Genomic DNA, 19,982 nt, shown 5'->3' with positions numbered 1-19,982 from the left:
ATTTTAACTATGGTAAGCTATATTTTAAGGCTAAGTAGTAACAATGATCAACTGATTAAGATACAAATACAGTTCTGTTGCTATCAGGAACATTTTGCATCATATACGAAATCAAATGAAACATAAGCTACGACCAATAATTAATCAGAAATATGACTAATTAATGCAATACAAACACTTATGGAGAAACGAAGAACAAACTGTTTTGTACTTGTTTTTACTTCCATTTTGACTACTACACTATACTCCTAATATGAGAAAAACCTGACTTTAACGTTCTCTGTCAGTTATTTCAGCTTATTTATAGCTGCATCTGATAAGCAGAACAGATAAGATCATGTGAAGTTCCTAAGGTAACACATTTTAAAATTAAATAATTTCAGATTTAATTACTTTGGAATTTGTAGACGGAAACTCAACGTTTTTGATAATGCTTTCAAGTAAATTAACCTTAATTTTAAAATAAACTCAATCAGGTGACTGTACACGTAGTAATGTTTAGTTTTAAAATAAATTACTTTTATACTAAAACGCTACGTTTAGTTAATGTATTATAATGTTATTAACACATTATAACCATTTACAGATTTACATCTTCATGCTCCTCTATAAGTGGAAATGTAAACACTTTATTAAAAATAACATTAACAACAGAAACCAAACGAAAAGTAAAATTAACACATTTCATGTTAGAAACGAGTTACTATTTTATTTTATCACACACTCTCTTTAAATTAACCAATGGCTCTCAAGCTTGCTGAGAATAAAAATTTACATGAGTATTCGTTTTATAAAAATAAATATTTTTTTCAAAGTATATGAGTGTTCCAACTATAACTAAAAACATTTTTTTAGTTAGAGAATACTAATTTGTTCCATGTCTCTTATCAGTCCTTACCGATTTTTCTTTTCCGTTTTTGAAATCAAGAATTTGTTTATTACTTTGTTGGTCGAGACGCTTACATGCGTCCACCTTTCAAACCAAATTATTCATACAGTTGTAAGTATGCTTCACCTGTCTTAAACAATTTTAAACCAAGTAATTCATACAGTTCTAGATACGCTTCTCCTATCTTAAACAATTTTAAACCAAGTAATTCATACAGTTCTAGGTATGCTTTTCCAATCTTAAACAATTTTAAACCAAGTAATTCATATAGTTCTAGGTATGCTTCATCTATCTTAAACAATTTTAAACCAAGTAATTCATACAGTCCTAGGTATGCTTTTCCAATCTTAAACAATTTTAAACCAAGTAATTCATATAGTTCTAGGTGTGCTTCATCTATCTTAAACAATTTTAAACCAAGTAATTCATACAGTTCTAGATATGCTTTTCCTATCTTAAACAATTTTAAACCAAGTAATTCATATAGTTCTAAGTATGCTTCTCGTATCTTAAACAATTTTAAACCAAATAATTCATACAGTTGTAAGTATGCTTCACCTATCTTAAACAATTTTAAACCAAATAATTCATACAGTTCTAGATACGCTTCTCCTATCTTAAACAATTTTAAACCAAGTAATTCATACAGTTCTAGGTATGCTTCTCCTATCTTAAACAATTTTAAACCAAGTAATTCGTACAGTTCTAGATATGCTTTTCCTATCTTAAACAATTTTAAACCAAGTAATTCATATAGTTCTAGGCATGCTTCATCTATCTTAAACAATTTTAAACCAAGTAATTCATACAGTTCTAGATATGCTTTTCCTATCTTAAACAATTTTAAACCAAGTAATTCATATAGTTCTAGGCATGCTTCATCTATCTTAAACAATTTTAAACCAAGTAATTCATATAGTTCTAGGTGTGCTTCATCTATCTTAAACAATTTTAAACCAAGTAATTCATACAGTTCTAGATATGCTTTTCCTATCTTGAACAATTTTAAACCAAGTAATTCATATAGTTCTAAATATGCTTCTCGTATCTTAAACAATTTTAAACCAAATAATTCATACAATTCAAGGTATGCTTCTCGTATCTTAAACAATTTTAAACCAAGTAATTCATACAATTCAAGGTATGCTTCTCCTATCTTAAACAATTTTAAACCAAGTAATTCATACAATTCAAGGTATGCTTCTCCTATCTTAAACAATTTTAAACCAAGTAATTCATACAATTCAAGGTATGCTTCTCCTATCTTAAACAATTTTAAACCAAGTAATTCGTACTGTTCTTTGTGCTACCTTTACCGTGACAGTTTCTTGCTTATACCTTTTAAGTTAAATATTCTTCGTAATTCATGGTTATTCCTTTGCCACAGATGCTTTAAACTCAGTGTATTGGACGGTTCTTAGTAATTTCCTTGTCGTGGACACTTATGTGTTTATAACTTTCAAATCAAGCACTTCTGTTATTCTGAAAATGTCTTGTTTATTCCTTTCAAACTGTTTTTTCTATGTAGTTTCAAAGCTTATTCTTTTCCTTTTAATTGTTTCTGATTCACTGATCTTTGGTTAATAATTACATGTTGTTTATCATGCTTCTTTATAATTGTAGTGTTTTCTTTTGTCTTCATAACCGTCCTAATTCTATCTATGAGTTATATTATCCAATGCAGTTAAAATACTTTCTTTACCATTAATACTTACCTCAACTTTTCAGCTGAAGTTTTCCTCGATCACTTGTTACTTTTACCATTCTTCTCCTTTTTAACATTGAATTCATATTTTAACTATATATGTCTATACGTAGACATGTTAATTAGGAAATGAACATCAATTATTGTATCTAAAGGTTACATTTATTAATAAACTAAGTTAAGTAAATGTATTAGTTTCAAATAAATGTCTCTAAATAGTGTAAAACTATTCCTGAGTACATTCGTTGTATATTTCTTAGCATTCTATTCAACTTAAAAAACCTTTAGAAATTACTTTTCTCCAACCCCTGATTTACAGTATGGGTCTTTATTGAGGGTATTTTCATTTCATTTATGTACTTGAATTAAGTGTGCTATATTCAAAATAGTAAATAATAAATATTGACAAATATTGGTTGTAGGTACTTGTTCAGTTATTTTAATATAAAACATGGCTATTAGGAGCAATACGTTTCGCTTTAGTAACAATGCACAAGGAACAGTATGGGTGCCTATCGCAGTAATCAAACCAACCCCTGAATTCAACAATATAATCATTAAAGCTCACCACCGAGCCACAAAGAAACATAATAAAACAACCTCGAACTTACTTTAAGATCAATAAAACTTTTCTTATCAAAAAACAATAATGTAGCTTCGTCTGAGTTTCGTCTCGTTTCATCTTAATTTTATGATACCGAAATCAAAATAAGTTGTACTCACAATTCATGTTTAACGTGATGGAAGACGACAGAGGGAGAGATATGTTGTTATTAGAAGCTTGACATATTAATGTAGACATCAAGTGATATCTTTTCAATGCGGGAATAACGAGTTGATTCCGAATTGTGCCTCGAGGGGTCGTTTCATACCTGTCATCCAACAAAATGTTGTCTTTCCACCACGTTACTGACGGTGATGGTTTACCTAGCAACAAGAAACTATTACTGAATCAGTATTTTGAGGAGTTCGGTCCAATACGATTTCTGATGGAAAAAGGTATAGTGAAACTGCAACAATAAAACTAACCATATCTTAGTAAATCATAATGTGATAAAAACAAGTCTTTATTTAATGCAGTAGTAAAAGAAGTGGTATATTGTGGAAGATCTTCTTTAGAATTATCATTAATAACGTTTAGAAAAGCACTGTCCTAATGGATAACACGTAGTGTTAAAAGCACTATCGTTAGCAGTATCGTCTGTTATTTGTACTCTAACTAATTACATTGACTCGCCATATCTCTCACGCGGGACTAGTTGAAAATGCAGACTTGATAGTCTATAATATTTTTCTTTAGAACTAATAAAGAATTAGAACCATTATATCCTTTATATAGTTTTGTTGTTTTTCACACACAGAAGTAGATTCTGCACGTTAATTTCAACTTATTTTTTCTTCTTTTTACCTGTTAAAATACACTAACCTTGCGGCAGGTCGTCTATTTCTAAAAATATAAAAAAAAAAGCAAAACAGAATACCAGAGAACCTTATATAGCCAGTTTATAGCTTCATCCCCATATCAAGCACAAGGAGATAAAGTATAACAGTATTCATGAATTTGTCATTAATTTAATTTGTGGATGTATTTGTCTATCGTTAGTCTAACTTGTAGCTGTATCTGTCTGTCTTTCGTATAAATTATGACTGAACTGTTTATTGTTAGTCTAACTTATGTCTGTAGTTGTCTATTGTTAGTCTAACTTGTAGCTGTATCTGTCTGTCTTTAGTATACATTATGACTGAACTATCTGTTGTAAGTCTAACTTGTAGATAAATTTATCTATTGTTAGTGTAGCTTGTATCTGTTTCTACTAGTCTACTATGTGGTTCTCTATATGTTCATTATTAGTGTAACTTCTGAATGTTATAATATAACTGTGTTATTATATGTGTTCATGATTATTTTAATTTTTTTTGCATACATTTTTTCATTATCTTAACTTGTTGCTATATGAATATGTCACTAATTGAGTGTGTAGCTCTGTTTTTGTCCTTAGCTTAAGTTACTGTTATACCTGTTTTCCATTAGTTTAAGTTGTTGTTATGGGTCCTTTAAAATGAGATCAGTCAGAATATAAAGTCAACTGGAAATTCTCGTGTTTGGAAGCACTTCATTACCGAACATGCCCATGCCAACCATTTATTTTCAAACCTGGTCGTGGCACTAACTTACCTCCGTGTACTTCACATATCAGTGTTAAAGACTCGCCTTCGTTCAATGGGCCAATCACGTTTTGTAACACTTCACCTATCTGGTTTTATATCACAATTTTCTGAGGAGGCACTGAAACACCGAATAATATGTTATCAGTAATTTACATATACATATGGTAAATATTACCATAATAAGCTTATACATTTAATTAAAAAAATATTGTACATTTCTGACCACGGTAGTTATGCATTGTGAAAATTACACTAAAATGTGAAATTAACTAATAAAAAAAACAGTAACTCGAAATTTATTCAGGTTTTTCTAAAACTTACATACCTAGCTAATGAGAAAAGAGAAATATGAAATATGTTCACCTATAACCATGACGTACGCCTCAAAATGACGCGTACGTTCTTTATGAAAATCTACTCGGCATCGGTAACTTCCCTCATCAGTGGATATAACAGGATCAAGGACTAATACAGCAGGTCTGTCCACTGTACTAAAGTAGGCCCTACCAGTCAGAAAGTCAGAAGACGCGTGGCGTGCCTGGCCCACACTTCCAGTTCTGCCATCTAAGCTGTATATAGGTTTAGGAGAATCATCCTTATACCATAACACCAATTCAAACATGTCGTCCATGATGGAAGGGGTAATGTTACAAGGTAGAGTGATTTTTCCTCCGGCCACTGCGAGGTTTTCTGGAATTAAATCAATAATTCATACCCAAGATATCAACCATCACTATGAGAAATATGATGTTATCTTTAAACAACGTCCCTTTCTAAGTAACACTTTTCATTGTATACTCAACAGCGGTACATTCCCTACCTTATGATACAGTCAGTTAAAACCATTGTATACTCAGCAACAGTACGTTTTCTAGCTTGCGATATATTCAGTTAACAACGTGAAAGCCATGAACAAAGTAACAACTAAAAGAGAAAAAAAAAATCATAAAAATACTTGAATTTTGGCTGACTTTTCTGTTACATTAACTCGTGGTAACCAAGTTAAAATAAACAAACATACTGAATACAATAGAACACATCCAATAATACATTACATTAACATTCACGATATGAAATATCTAAAAATATATTATGTTACACACATTATATAAGACTCCATTTCTTTTCATTTTGTCATGATATTGTATATCACAGATCTTCTATTACGTCCAGCTACTGTAATGTAAATTTCTTATCTACAGTTATAATAACTACAAAACATTTATAAAAGGAGTTGATACTTTAACAAAATAACCAATTCTTGTAATTAAAATAAAGTTCTGCATTAATATCAACTTGTTTGCAAGTTGTAAGATGTTGTAAGTTGATCAATGCTTATGATGCTAATGATTATCAACCCTTTTGATGATATAATGGAGTACTTACTACAAGAAGACCCACTCGTGTGATGATCGTATAGTATTTCAAGATTACCTTCTCGTTGGATGACAGTGTGTGTGTGTGTGTGTTTTTAAAGCAGAACCACATCGGGCTATCTGTTGAATCCACCGAGGGGATGACAATGGACTGTTCAAGGAGGACCAACTTGTGTGGTGAGAAGAGACGTTCTTTTTACATAATTACCAAAGTTTAATGAAACTTTTCATTAAAAAATTGTCAGCTTTTGGAATGTTAACAGACAAACAACTTGTATGGCATAAGAAAAGAGTATTGTAGAATTTCAAGATGACCATCTCGTTTGATGAGATCAGAATCTCTTAACCTTCGTCATGTCATGAGAAAGATATACTTTCAAAAGTCCCGACCGCTGAATATAACAGAAGAGGACTGACAAAGACAAATCTTATAAGATAAAACGAAATGCTTGCAAATGCCCTCCCTGGTTATATAATGAAATCAAAATACGTATAAAATATCTGTTATTGTGAGAAGTCCGAAATTCTGGCAGAGTTTTAAATCACTTGATATCACCGGAGATTAAAACTGTAAAGATTAAATAATTTATGAAGTTTATATATCGCAAGATTTTTTAAACTTAAATGAGTCATACTTTAATGATTAATACTTTAATGAGTAATACTTAAATGAGTAATACTTTATTGAGTAATACTTTAATGAGTAATACTTAAATGAGTAATACTTAAATGAGTAATACTTTAATGAGTAATACTTTAATGAGTAATACTTAAGTGAGTCATACTTTAATGAGTAATACTTAAATGAGTAATACTTAAATGAGTCATACTTTAATGAGTAATACTTAAATGAGTAATACTTTAATGAGTAATAATTAAATGAGTAATACTTTATCATTAAAATATTCATTTTAAATTAATAAACTATTTTTTATTATAAGAAGAACAAAAAATCAGTTTAAAACACTGTATTACCTTGAGACTTGTGTAATTATCTGAACATTTTAGAAGATTATTAGACAATTTATATATTGTGAGAATATGTGAGGCTGGTCTATGACAAAATTAGACTCTCGAAAGAGTGAGCGACTGCTATCGTCTCAAATTATCTTCATGCTCACGAAATAATACATATTTAATTCATGTATTCTTCTTCTAATGTAAATCCCCCAAAATCCACAAAATTCCCTAAAATTCAAAAGCCATACGATCATCGCCCAGATGAATAACTCAGTGTGAAACTATGGTTTGATTCACAATCTATGACATGGCACGGCCTGATGGTTAAAGCACTCGACTCGTAATCTGAGGGTCGCGGGTTTGAATCCCTGTCACACCAAACATGCTCGCTCTTTCAGCTGTGGAGGCGTTATAATGTGACAGTCAATCCCACTATTCGTTGGTAAAAGAGTAGTCCAAGAGTTGGTGGTGGGTGGTAATGACTAGCTGCCTTTCCTCTAGTCTTACACTGATATATTAGGGACGGCTTGCGCAGATAGCCCTCATATAGCTCTGGGCAAAATTAAATAAAACCAACAAAGTCCACAGACATGCTGCTGTGCCCCTGGGGAGAGGACGTTTTGTCCTTCGTGATGTGTGATGACTTGAAGTAAAAAAATGTATTCTCAAAACGGCTGATATGAGTATTAAAATATTAATTAAAATAAAGTACAGAACAACGTCTCGATCTGAAGATGACCTAAAAAGGTCGAAACATTCTGTGCTTTATTATAATTAAAGTTTTAATGCCCATATCAGCCGTCTTGAGAATATACATTTTGTCCTTGAGAAACTTTGAACTTAAGATTTCTTTATTTGCCATTCTACTATTACATGCTAAAAGATAAAATGAACCACATCAGACTTGTATGAAAATGTGCACAACTATAACGGCAGATGATAAGTTATATCATCCTGCATCATAATCATCAAGATAACGGGACTAAATTGCGTGATTTTATATCCTATTTAGACCACATGTTCTATGTTACTTACTTCTAGAATATATATATAAAGTTTGTTTCTTTGTTTTTAATTTTGCGCAAAACTACACGAGGGCTATCTGCGCTAGCTTTCCATAATTTAGCAGTGTAAGACTAGATGGAAAGCAGTCATCACCACCCACCGTCAATTCTTGGGCTACTCTTTTACCAATGAATAGTAAAAACTATTAATGTTATCACCAAGTTAATAATAAGTAGTATTAACACTTATTAATAACACCGAAATTAAGAAATTAAATTTTTAATTTTGCGCAAAACTACACGAGGGCTATCTGCGCTAGCTTTCCCTAATTTAGCAGTGTAAGACTAGATGGAAAGCAGCTGGCTAGTCATCACCACCCACCGTCAATTCTTGGGCTACTCTTTTACCAATTAATAGTGGGATTGACCGTAATTTTATAACGCCCCCACGATTGAAAGGACGAGCATGTTTGGTGCGACGGTGATTCTAGCCCGTGACCCTCAAATTACGAGTGGAGCGCCCCTAACCACTTGGCCATACTGAGCCTTATCATGAGAATACCTTTTTTCAAACATCTTACTTATACTATTGATATGATACACGATTGTAACGCTAAAGAATTTAAAAAAAAACACTTAAATATTTATTTTATTTTTATCCTTCCAAGATTAAATCATATCATATGAAGAATACGATATTTATGATGTAAAAACGTTGGTACACTTATTCACTGTTTGATGTTTCTCTGATACTCTGATTATGAAACTCACGAAGAGTGACGAATCTTTGTTGTTCATGTCTAATTTTGTAGTTATTGGATAAAAATTCCTCAGTTTTCACAAGGATGTTATTATTGTAAAAACATTTCTTTAGCTCTAATGATATTATAACGTTTAATCTTAATAAAAATAAGTTCAATTGTGTTGTTTTTTTCAGATTTGATTATGTATACACTGGAAGTTAAGAAACGTCGATCTTTCAAAAACTACACTTACATCTGTAACAGTTCTGTTAAAATAAGAATTAGTTTATTAATTTTGAAACTTATTAATCACATACCATTATTATCAACGGAGAAACCTGGCTATTAAAATATCATAATGACGCTACAAAGCTATTATTAAATTATGAAGATAGTGTGTGCTTTTTTGTTTGTCTTAGAACTAAGTCAGATTGGGTCATTTACTGTGTTTAAAGCGGAGAATCGAGCTCCGTACTTTAGCATTGTAAATCCGTAAACTATAAAGGTGTGAGTGCTTCATGATCTATAATGTGTGTTATATTAGGTTGAAAAGATGCTTTTTCGATAACGTTTTAACGTCAATGAAAATACTGTAATTATTCTTTCTTACAAGCACCTTCCCCAATAGTTCAGCGGTAAGTTTGAGGACTTATAAGGATAAAACTCACGAGCCAATCCCTGCAGTGAGTACACAGCCTACTGCGCAGCAACCTCTAACCTTAGAAAATACTTTAATATTTATTATATTCTACTAAGAAGATGCTAAATATTAGAAATATACAGGTAGTTGGTTGTAAGGAGTTCCTACAGCGACTCAGCGGTAAGTGTGAGGGTTTATAACACCGAAATTTGTAGATTAATACTTTTACTAAGCACAGCTTAGATATTTCTTTTTGTAGCTTAATACTTTCACTAAGCACAGCTCAGATGTTTCATTTTGTAGCTTAATACTTTCACTAAGCACAGCTCAGATGTTTCTTTTAGTAGCTTTGTGTTACAGCCAGAAGTCCTTTAAGGTTAAGAAACATATCGACGATATTTCTTAATTTAATATAGTTCTCATTTCAATGTATCGCGTGTTCCTAAAGTTATTTTATTATCATGGGGATAATCAGACTTGTCAACTATAAGTTTAAAGAATAGTTTTCTTCGTGTTCCTAATTAATTATTCATTTATTATACGACATAAAACTAAAACCTTGCTCTTGTAATTGCTGAAAATATAGTACCTGTAAATGTAAGACAGCAGAAAAAGACTCATAGCTTCAAATTGCTCCAAGTTTTCCTTCCATTAGCTTTCACTACTTCGAAGTAACTAAATGTTTAGTCGCAAGAAAAAATACAATCAAGACTTGATAAAATACTACAAAAGCTGTACATCACGATACGACTGTTTGTTGAAAACGTGAAAAAATAAGATGTGATAAAACTCCAAAAGTTTTACACCAAAATATGATTCTTCATTGACAACATGAGAAAACAGAATGTGATAAAATACAATAAATTTAACGCATAAAAATGATTTCGTATAATACATAAAAAATCATAATGTGATAAGACATTGCAGAATTTACCCACCAATAGTTAGCAACTCTAGCTTAACTAGTTGTGTCTAAGAGTTATCTCGAATTATTTATCTAGCTCTTCATTTTGTGTTTCAACCACTGTACGTATATCTTTTTCTAACAAGCTGAGGTTTTATTTATGGAGAAATCTATCAATGTGCTGAAATTTCAATATTCAATATCTGTAGTGCATATTTGTGTATACAAGAACTACTAATATTAGAAATAAACGCCCTTTTAACACCAAAATGTTTTTATTTAATTAAACACTCAACGTTTCGCTTCACAGCTTCTTCAGGAGTGTTCACTAAAACACAAACTGAGACTGACAATACATAGCTTCAAGTGTTTGGTTCACTTATTATGTGGATTAGAACTTATCTAAATCTTATAAACTGGTCGAATCTCGGGAGATATTTATTATTAAATGGGAGGTGATACAGCTGAAAGTATCGTTAAAAGCGAGGATACACAAATGATGATTAAATTTGTTTTCGTCATCATTGTTTTAGTTTTCTTCCATAATGACATATAAAATTTAGTTTGTTTGTTTGTTTCGGAATTTCGCACAAAGCTACTCGAGGGTTCTCTGTGCTAGCCGTCCCTAGTTTAGCAGTGTAAGACTAGAGGGAAGGCAGCTAGTCATCACCACCCACCGCCAACTCTTGGGCTACTCTTTTACCAAGGAATAGTGGGATTGACCGTAACATTATACACCCCAACAGCTGGGAGGGTGAGCATGTTTAGCGCGACGCGGGCACGAACCCGCGACCCTCGGATTACGAGTCGCACGCCTTACGCGCTTGGCCATGCCAGGCCCCCAAAATTTAGTATTGTTATTCAGAATGTAATTAAAGGGAATCGGTTCCTATAATTTGAAACTGTTTTCTTAACTCCATCCACTTTATATAATTTGTTTGTTTTCTTATAGCAAAGTCACATCGTGTTATCTGACGGGTCCACCGAAAGGAATTGAACCTCCTATTTTAGCGCTGTAAATCCGTAGATTTACCACTGTACCAGCGAGGGACATTATTATAGTTAACAGAGTAATTTGTTTAGACATTACAAATAATTACCTTAATTATGTAAACATTAAACATAAGTTCTGGCCAAACATTTACCTGTTCTCAGCCAAAACTGTTATCTCGTGGTTTTTAATCACAGCTCGACTTGGCATGGCCAGGTGAGCTAAGGCGTTCGATTCGTAATCCGAGGGTCGCAGGTTCAAATCCCCGTCGCATGAAACATGCTCGCCCTTTCAATTGTGGGGCGTTATAATGTGACGGTCAATCCCACTATACGTTGGTAAAAGAGTGGCCCAAGTGTTGACGGTCGGTGGTGATGAATAACTGCCTTCCCTCTAGTTTTACACTGCTAAATGAGAGACGGCTAGCGAAGATAGCCCTCGGGTAGCTTTGTGCGAAATTAAAAAAGAAATAGTCACAGCTCACCTTTTCCGACACTGATGTCAAACAAAATGCTTTTGAAGAAAGATAATCAAACTCCTAACAACAGAGATTAAGAAAACTGTTTTGAATGATAACAGGGTTCATCCTCAGTATACCTTGTAATGTAAATCAAAAAGTAAGTTCAGAACAGCTTTCAAACGAATAACGTGTGTATAACTTTCAGTTCAATAAGCTTTCATTAAATTTCAATAATCTTGCAAAAAATGACTTTTTGTGAATTTTCGACTCCTATAAATTACAAACACGTTATTTTTTGTTCTGCGAACAGACCTAAGTAATTACATTCTTTATTTGTCGTTAGTAGTTACTCATATAAAATATCTATATTCCATTTTGTGGTTTTGTTGTCAGAGATGATCACTTAATAAACATAAAAATGTGTTCGGTTATCACAGTAATTAGCAAGTCACCAAGCATAGATGGGAAAAATTACTTCGTTTAAAAATAAGCGTAATATTCATGCACATATTGTTCATTAGTAGGCCATCTTGGACCTTAGTATTAACTGTTATGAGACTAAATACGTTTTGTTGTATTTTCAACCAGGAAGGTGTTTCAAAGAAGCCAAGTTACACATCTGGGAAATTAAATAAAACTAAGTTAACCTTGAAATGTCATGGACTCAAATGTTATTCTTCTACGGTATGTGATTAGAGATTAGGTCTGTTTTACAAAATCCATTAAGAATGCATTGATTTCATGTTACGTGGTTGCGAAACCTTACCGATTCGCTTGTTATCTGCTTTGAACAGCATGTTGTTTCTGACGGTAATTAACATCTGTTTCTTTAATAATTACGTATTAATGTTAATTGTTTTATGTGATGTAAATTCTAACACAAATATCAAATAAAAATATTTATTCAACACTATATTTCCTCTTCCAACATTAAAAGTTTGGAATAAATACAATAAAATTCAGGAAAGAGAATCGTGAAATGCTTCGAAGGAATGTTAATTGGAAGCTGAATTAATATAACATGGGAGATGGTATAAAGTTTAATATAACTTGGGGTGAAAAGGCTGGTGGATGCCATAGGAGAGATTTACAAAACATGGGATAAGAAACTGATGCGTGTAAACAAAGATGTTAGTAGTAGTGGGTTAAGAAGCTGAAGAAAACCCAATTAGAGGCTGACTGAAGACACGTGTTAGGGATTGATAGAAGTCGTTGAAGAGTGAGTTGTAAGAATATCTGTACGTTCCAGGGTCACTCGAAATTCATAAGGAGAAACTACATGATCTAGTACAACGAGCAACATGTGTGGAGGCTTTAAAGCTATATGTTTGTTGTCCAGACAATTCCATAGTACACTTCAGCTTTGGATTGACTCGTGTATTAAAGAGCATTTACAACCTTACAATATACAAGTAAATGACATTAGGCTTCAATGGTTTCCATAGAAATGAAAACCTTATTAACTGAAGCAAAGTGACAAAACCTACACTCCAAGTCTATTTGTAACAGCGCTCTCATCTTCAAAATAAGTGTTTTTCTTATAGCAAAGCCTCGTGTGGCTATCTGCTGGCTCCACCGAGGGGTATCGAACCCCTGATTTAGCGTTGTAAATCCCTAGACTTACCGCTGTAACATCGGGAGACCCGAGAAATAAAGGAGCCATCTGGCCCAAAATGTCACTGCAGTAAAGTTCAGTATACCTCATTTTCTCATAACAGTTTCATAAGCAATATCTTAAAGCAATAGGGGCCAAGTGAAAATTTGAAAAAATAATGCAAAATCCAACAACAAAAAGCAAACTGGAATGACAGTAATTTGATTCAGAAAATACACATCAAGTCCCCGAGGCACATTTATACACTTTGTGTCTTTGGTTTACTTAAATTTGATTACTATGTAAGTGGATGGTCTGTAGAAAGTTTGAAAGTGTATGGTTTAAAGTCCATCTCGCAGCCATTCCATAAACTTGTAGAGTGGACTGTTGTCGTATTTTAAGAGAAACTACAGAACATAAATTTTGCGTATGTTCACTGCGGTTAATCGAATTACGGATTTTAGATTCGTCAGTTCAAAACTTATCGACGACCTACTAGGTGACATCGTAGTAGAAATTGCGAAGTTTGACCAATTGTAGGTAATTATGGTCATCAGATTGAGGACGATCGACGATAAAGAAATAAGTTCAAAGATTAAAGGAATATTTCTCGTGCAAATAATCGTTGACATACGCATTAAAAATGAGACAAAAATTCCAACAAATGTAGATTTGTAAGACGTTGTGCGTTAATAATTAATTTCTTTCAATTCCTGGGATCGCAGAGGTACGTGTTAAACTCAATCTCATGTTTAGGTGATTCGCTAATACAAATAACAATTTTGCGACTTCAGCAGGTTAAATTTATAAAAGACCAAAATAAAATGCAATTTCATTAAGTATGCACATTTATTTCCTAAAAATATAGTTTTGAATTTCGCGCAAAGCTACACAAGGACTATCTCTGTTAGCCGTCCCTAATTTAGCAGTGTAGGACTAGAGAGAAGGCAACTGTCATTACCGCCCACCGCCAACTCTTGGGCTACTCTTTTACCAACGAATAGTGGGATTGATCGTCATATTATACAGCTCCTACGGCTGAAAGATCGAGCATATTTGATGTGACGGGGATTCGAACCTACAACCCTCGGATTATGAGTCAAGTGGCCTTAATCACGTGACCATGCCGGGCCAGCCAATAAGGGATAAACAAAGCAGAAAAAAATAAATATCTACTTCTGATTTTCTCAGTATGGATTTAAACAAGGTGTGAAATTTAAAATAGTGAAACAACAGAAAAGAAAACGCAATTGCTCCGGACATTCTTTAAAGCGATATAATAAACTTACGAGTTGACTTTCCAAATTCCACTCAGTCTGCAAATACCAGTAAATTGCAAGGTGTTATAAATGTGTACCTAGTGAAATAAAATTGCAAATGAAAGTCTATGTTTTATTAAATGCACATATAATATGTATATCGTATTTATGACACACACAACGCTGATTAATCATTCATGTATTTATTATTTATGCAGGAAGTTAACCCACTGAGACCGTGGTCTTGTATCTTTGTAAGAATATTAAGAGGACGGTAAGTGTTTGGCGATTCAAAATAACTTTCGAAATGTTCTTGTCTTGTTAGTTAGAAAACACAGTTTTACAAGAAAGGGAGCAGCACAATAAAAAAATCTATTGTTTTTCCATATTATACAACTATTCTTTAAAGAGCACTGTTATGAGTTGTTGCCATTCTTAGATTGAGAGGAAGATTTTAAACTTACTTCAGGAAGTGCTGTTATTGTTCTTTGAAATTAAACACAATGCTGGGCAATGGGTTATCTGTGCTCTGCCCACAACGGATGTTTGCATGTGTGTGCTTTCTTATGGCAAAGCCACATCGAGATATCTGCTGAGTTCATCTAGGGGAATCGACTCCCTGAATGTAGCGTGGTAAATCCATAGACTTACCGCTATACTAGCGGGGAAATCCCAATAGGTATCAAAACACGATTTCCAGTGTTTTGAATCCAAACACATGCCATTGTGCCACTAGGGGGTGTGGAACTGCATTAGCTGTATGCAATTTGATTACATCGTTTTATATCAAAACTGAAATAACTGTCTCTCTTTTTTTTTCTGACTCGTTCTTTGTCTGTTTCATATTTTAACATTGTGTGACTTCAATGTTAATTGCTTACCATGAGACATCGGATTTAGTGATAATGACTATAGCTATCACGGTTTTAGTCCTATTCATACAGCACAAATAAGATCATAACCTATAGCTTTTATCTGCCAGTGAAAAACAATGATTTTGTTAAACAATTTCACATAATGTGTAAAGTTGCAGTAAACACCATAATCAAGCATAATCTAACAGATAACACCAAAGAAACAAAAGTAACTAGCATGATAATAGTTCAACAGTGTTTTTGGACCACGTGGCCTGGATTAAATATATTCACGTAAGTGTACCCGTAGGTATGTTTATATACAATTAGATAATATGAATCATATTTGACTGTACCTCGTGAATTTATACATATACACACAAGAAGAAATGAGATAACACACAAACGTGCTGAGTCTACATATGTCCAATGAAACATATCTTTCTAAAAAAGGCAACACTATTTTATCTTTTTCGTCATATTAAGAAGCTAACCAGCTGTGCAAACAAAGAGAAACTAGACTTAAAGTGGTATCTCCACTTGTTGTTACACATATTTAATAAAACTGTAGATGTAATAATTAATACCAGCATCTACGTGCATTTCTTTCCCTATTTGCTTGTTTCACATATATTTCCTGAGGACCTTTTAATCACGCTCTGATACTCGAGAGGATAACTGAAAGGCACTCGACATTCTATCCAGTGATAACCTGGACCGTTATACACCCCCAAGTGGCGTCATTGTAATGATTAAGTTTCAAGTTTCTAGGCAATCCATTATCTTGAACCAGGTCAAGAGAATATGTTTGTTTCAATATAGCGAAAGAAAAATTATAGAGTTTCTACAACATCATGATTTATTATAGTAACTGATGTATTCAAAAAAGAAGAATTTATATAATTACATGACAAGTCAAGGAAGGAGATAAACTAGCTTGATAAGAATCGAAACATTGTTATTACATGAACACCTGAGAATTTATACAACCTGAACTTAAACCAATGACAAAGCAATCGCTTAATAATAGGTGATTAAATGGAAAAGAAAAAAATCTAAAATATTTCAATATATAAGAAGTTATAAACGTTCTAATACTTTAATATTACCCTCCAAAAAAGCAAATTAATTAAAAGTTTATAACATGTAGTTACCTAATAATAAATAAAAATTGCATAATATTTGTAAATGCCATAACCTGTCGAATAAGGGAATATCCGATGATTTATAAACTTTAGTAATTCCTGTATGGCTGGCAATATAAAATACTATATAACGTCAGAACATTCTGTAATATACAGAACACTTTGTAATGTTTGAACATTCAGTAATATAGAACACTTTATAATGTCAGTACATTGGAAAATGTAGAAATAGTATAATAAACTAGATTAAGAATTTGAAAGTAAGTTAGGGTTAATAATGATTCAGTATTAAAGGAAATACATTAGACAAATACTAATTATTCCGAATATTGTGGTGTATTGATATTTATTTCAAAGTTGCCAAAGATAACTGTCGGTGACCTTAATTTTGAAGTAATGACAGGAGTGATTGCAGACACTTAACAGCACCCACCGCCTACGATAATGGATTATGGTTAACTCTCATTCTTATAAAGCATATCCAGGTTAAGGTGCAGAAAATTTGGTGTGGTATCGCAAGGATTATAAAATGGAAAGCTCAATGTGTTTGGTTTTTTGTTTGTTTGTTTTGGAATTTCGCACAAAGCTACTCGAGGGCTATCTGTGCTAGCCGTCCCTAATTTAGCAGTGTAAGACTAGAGGGAAGGCAGCTAGTCATCACCACCCACTGCCAACTCTTTGGCTACTCTTTTACCAACTAATAGGGGGATTGACCGTCACAGTATACACCCCCACGGCTGGGAGGGTGAGCATGTTTAGCGCGACGGGGGCGCGAACCCGCGACCCTCGGATTACGAGTCGCACGCCTTACGCGCTTGGCCATGCCAGGCCTCAATGTGTTTGGAATTAATCACAAAGCTACACAAGGGGCCATCTGTGCTTTGCTCACCACGGGTATCGAAACCCGGTTTCTAGCAATGTGAGTCCGTAGACATACGGTTGTGCCACTGGGGGACAGTTTAACGTGAAAAGGGAATAAAACTGAGTTAGAAAAAATAATATCAAAATGATATATATATATACTTTCAATATAATTATTATAATATATACATATACAGCTTCAATATTATTATTATAATATATATAGCTTCAATATTATTATTATTTACATTATCTGTTAATAGGATAACAAAATCAGCACTATGAAAAATTATGAACAATATAAAACAAGTATTAAGAACGTCTTTGGAAATCCATTTTAAATCATAGTCGTCAACTTAGAAATACAATGCATATGGTCTGTGGTAATAGTTTCCAAATCTAAAAGCTGATGTTAAACTAGCAAATCATCATAAAAAATCAGTTAAAAGATACAGAGTTGCGTGCTTACATCCACAACTTCTACCGCCTTTCACTCTCTGCAGCCAGTTATGGGAAGACAGTTACTCTTAAAAGTTCTTCTAATTCCTTAAGTTGGAATGAAGTAAATCTACCATAATGTAGTTTTACAATATGATATATGCTTCTCTTAGCTTCAAAAGAACTGAAATTATTATTTTAAATAGAACTAAAAGCTCTTACTCAATATTTTTAAGTAGTTTATTCTCCCAACTTCCTTCTTGTGTTTTTAAAATTTATTTAGGTATGATACAGGAAAGCTTAGATAAGCAACTTTAGACATTATTGGAACTTTTAAGAACGCGGATTTGGGTTGACATACAGTAGAGGTATATTAGGGTGGTTTCATTTTCTAATTTAAGAATTTGAATAATTTTTAAGTGCGTGTTTTTCTTATAGCAAAGCCACATCGAGCTATCTGCTCTGTCAACTGAAGTGGAATCGAAACCCTGATTTTAGCATTATATAAGTTGGTAGCTTATCGCTGTCTCAGTGGGAGACAATTAACTTTTGAGTGTAACTGCCTTAAACAACTGACTGCAGAAAATGAAAGGCAGTGGGAGACACTGTGGGTGTGAAAGACAGTGGGAGACACTGTGGGTGTAAGCACTCAACTCCACACCTATAATCGATTTTTAGCAGTTATTGGCTAATTTAACATTTCGTCTGGTAGATAGGATATCTCCAACGGATGTGAAAATTATTACCAATATCCCTTACGACTTTATGGTTACGAATGGGATTTAAATTGTATTTGCAAAAATATTCTTAATAATTGTTTTATATTTATACACATACATACAATGTTGCCACATATTTATACATATGTATATATAAGGTGGCATACAAGACAAATAAAAGCAATGCAAAAGGTTTTAAAAGATGACAATATGAAATATGTTATCTTATAGCAAAGCCACATCGTGCTCTCTACTGAGCCCACGAACGGGAATCGAACCCCTGATTTTAGGGTTGTACATCCGAAGACATACCGCTGTACTAGCGGGGGCAACAATATGATATGAAATGAAATGAAATGAAAAAGTAATTAATTAATTATACAAAAAAATCATAACATTAGTATTTGTAAAAGAAAAAAATAAGGTAAATAAACAACTGAAGTTAGAAGTTTAGTCGTAATATGTAAATATACATATTTTGAATAATAAAAAATTCATCATTTTGTAGTAACATGTAAAATATTAATAAATTAAAACAGGTAAAAGTGGACCATAAATTAGGAAATTAAAAATACAAAAGTGTGTATCTATGCATCAGTTTAATAAAATAATATATTATAATGGTGTAAAGCAACTGTCAAAATTATGATTATTAATTTGTTTATCCTTATCATTTTTATATGTTTGAGAATAAAATAATTTTTATGTTTTAATAACATTCTTTCGATTACAGCAAACTGGATTGATAAATAATATAACAAAGAGCAAATATCTGATTATGAAAATAATTTAGGAGAGATAAAGGTAGATTTACTAAATAACCTTAAAAGAAAATTTTATATGATTTTTATATTTCAAATATACGTTTTATATTATACTATCGTCATAAATGACGAGATACGTACCACCACTCCTACCCTACAGTATACCCTAACCTCACATTTCATAAATAACTGAAAAAAATAAATTTTGCGAAATCAAGCTTGACCAACAAAGAGACAAAAAAGTGCAGTCAAAACGGTCAAACATCCATAAATTCGTTTCTAAGCTAATCAAAACTAAAATCATTCATGAAATGAATTCATGGCGTATTCATAAAATAATTATTGTGTAAAAGTCAGATAGATTAACAAACTCTAAGAGAGTGTGTTTGATTAACACTTCGTTACAACAAAGGATTTTGTGTCATGTTGCTTAGCAACAAACATATAACCTGAAATTGTTCTTTATCCATATACTGAAAACATAAAATAAAATATATAGAGAAGAAA

The 19,982-nt window shown here is 32.6% G+C and overlaps 1 pseudogene across 1 annotated transcript in view; it reads right to left on the bottom strand.

The window, feature by feature from the left end:
- LOC143230973 (nephrin-like) overlaps window positions 1-19,982 on the bottom strand; it is a 169,592-nt pseudogene that overhangs the window by 49,699 nt on the left and 99,911 nt on the right. Inside the window, exons 2-4 of the transcript XR_013016720.1 lie at window positions 5,127-5,453; window positions 4,771-4,881; window positions 3,318-3,521 (exon numbers count right to left, since the gene is read on the bottom strand). The product of XR_013016720.1 is annotated as a nephrin-like (transcript). The remainder of the gene's footprint in view (window positions 1-3,317; window positions 3,522-4,770; window positions 4,882-5,126; window positions 5,454-19,982) is intronic.

The sequence above is a fragment of the Tachypleus tridentatus genome, chromosome 10 (assembly GCF_004210375.1).
Source record: "Tachypleus tridentatus isolate NWPU-2018 chromosome 10, ASM421037v1, whole genome shotgun sequence".
NCBI lineage: Eukaryota > Metazoa > Arthropoda > Merostomata > Xiphosura > Limulidae > Tachypleus > Tachypleus tridentatus.
Note: the sequence above shows the minus strand (reverse complement) of the source record. Positions and strands in the feature narration are given on the sequence as shown.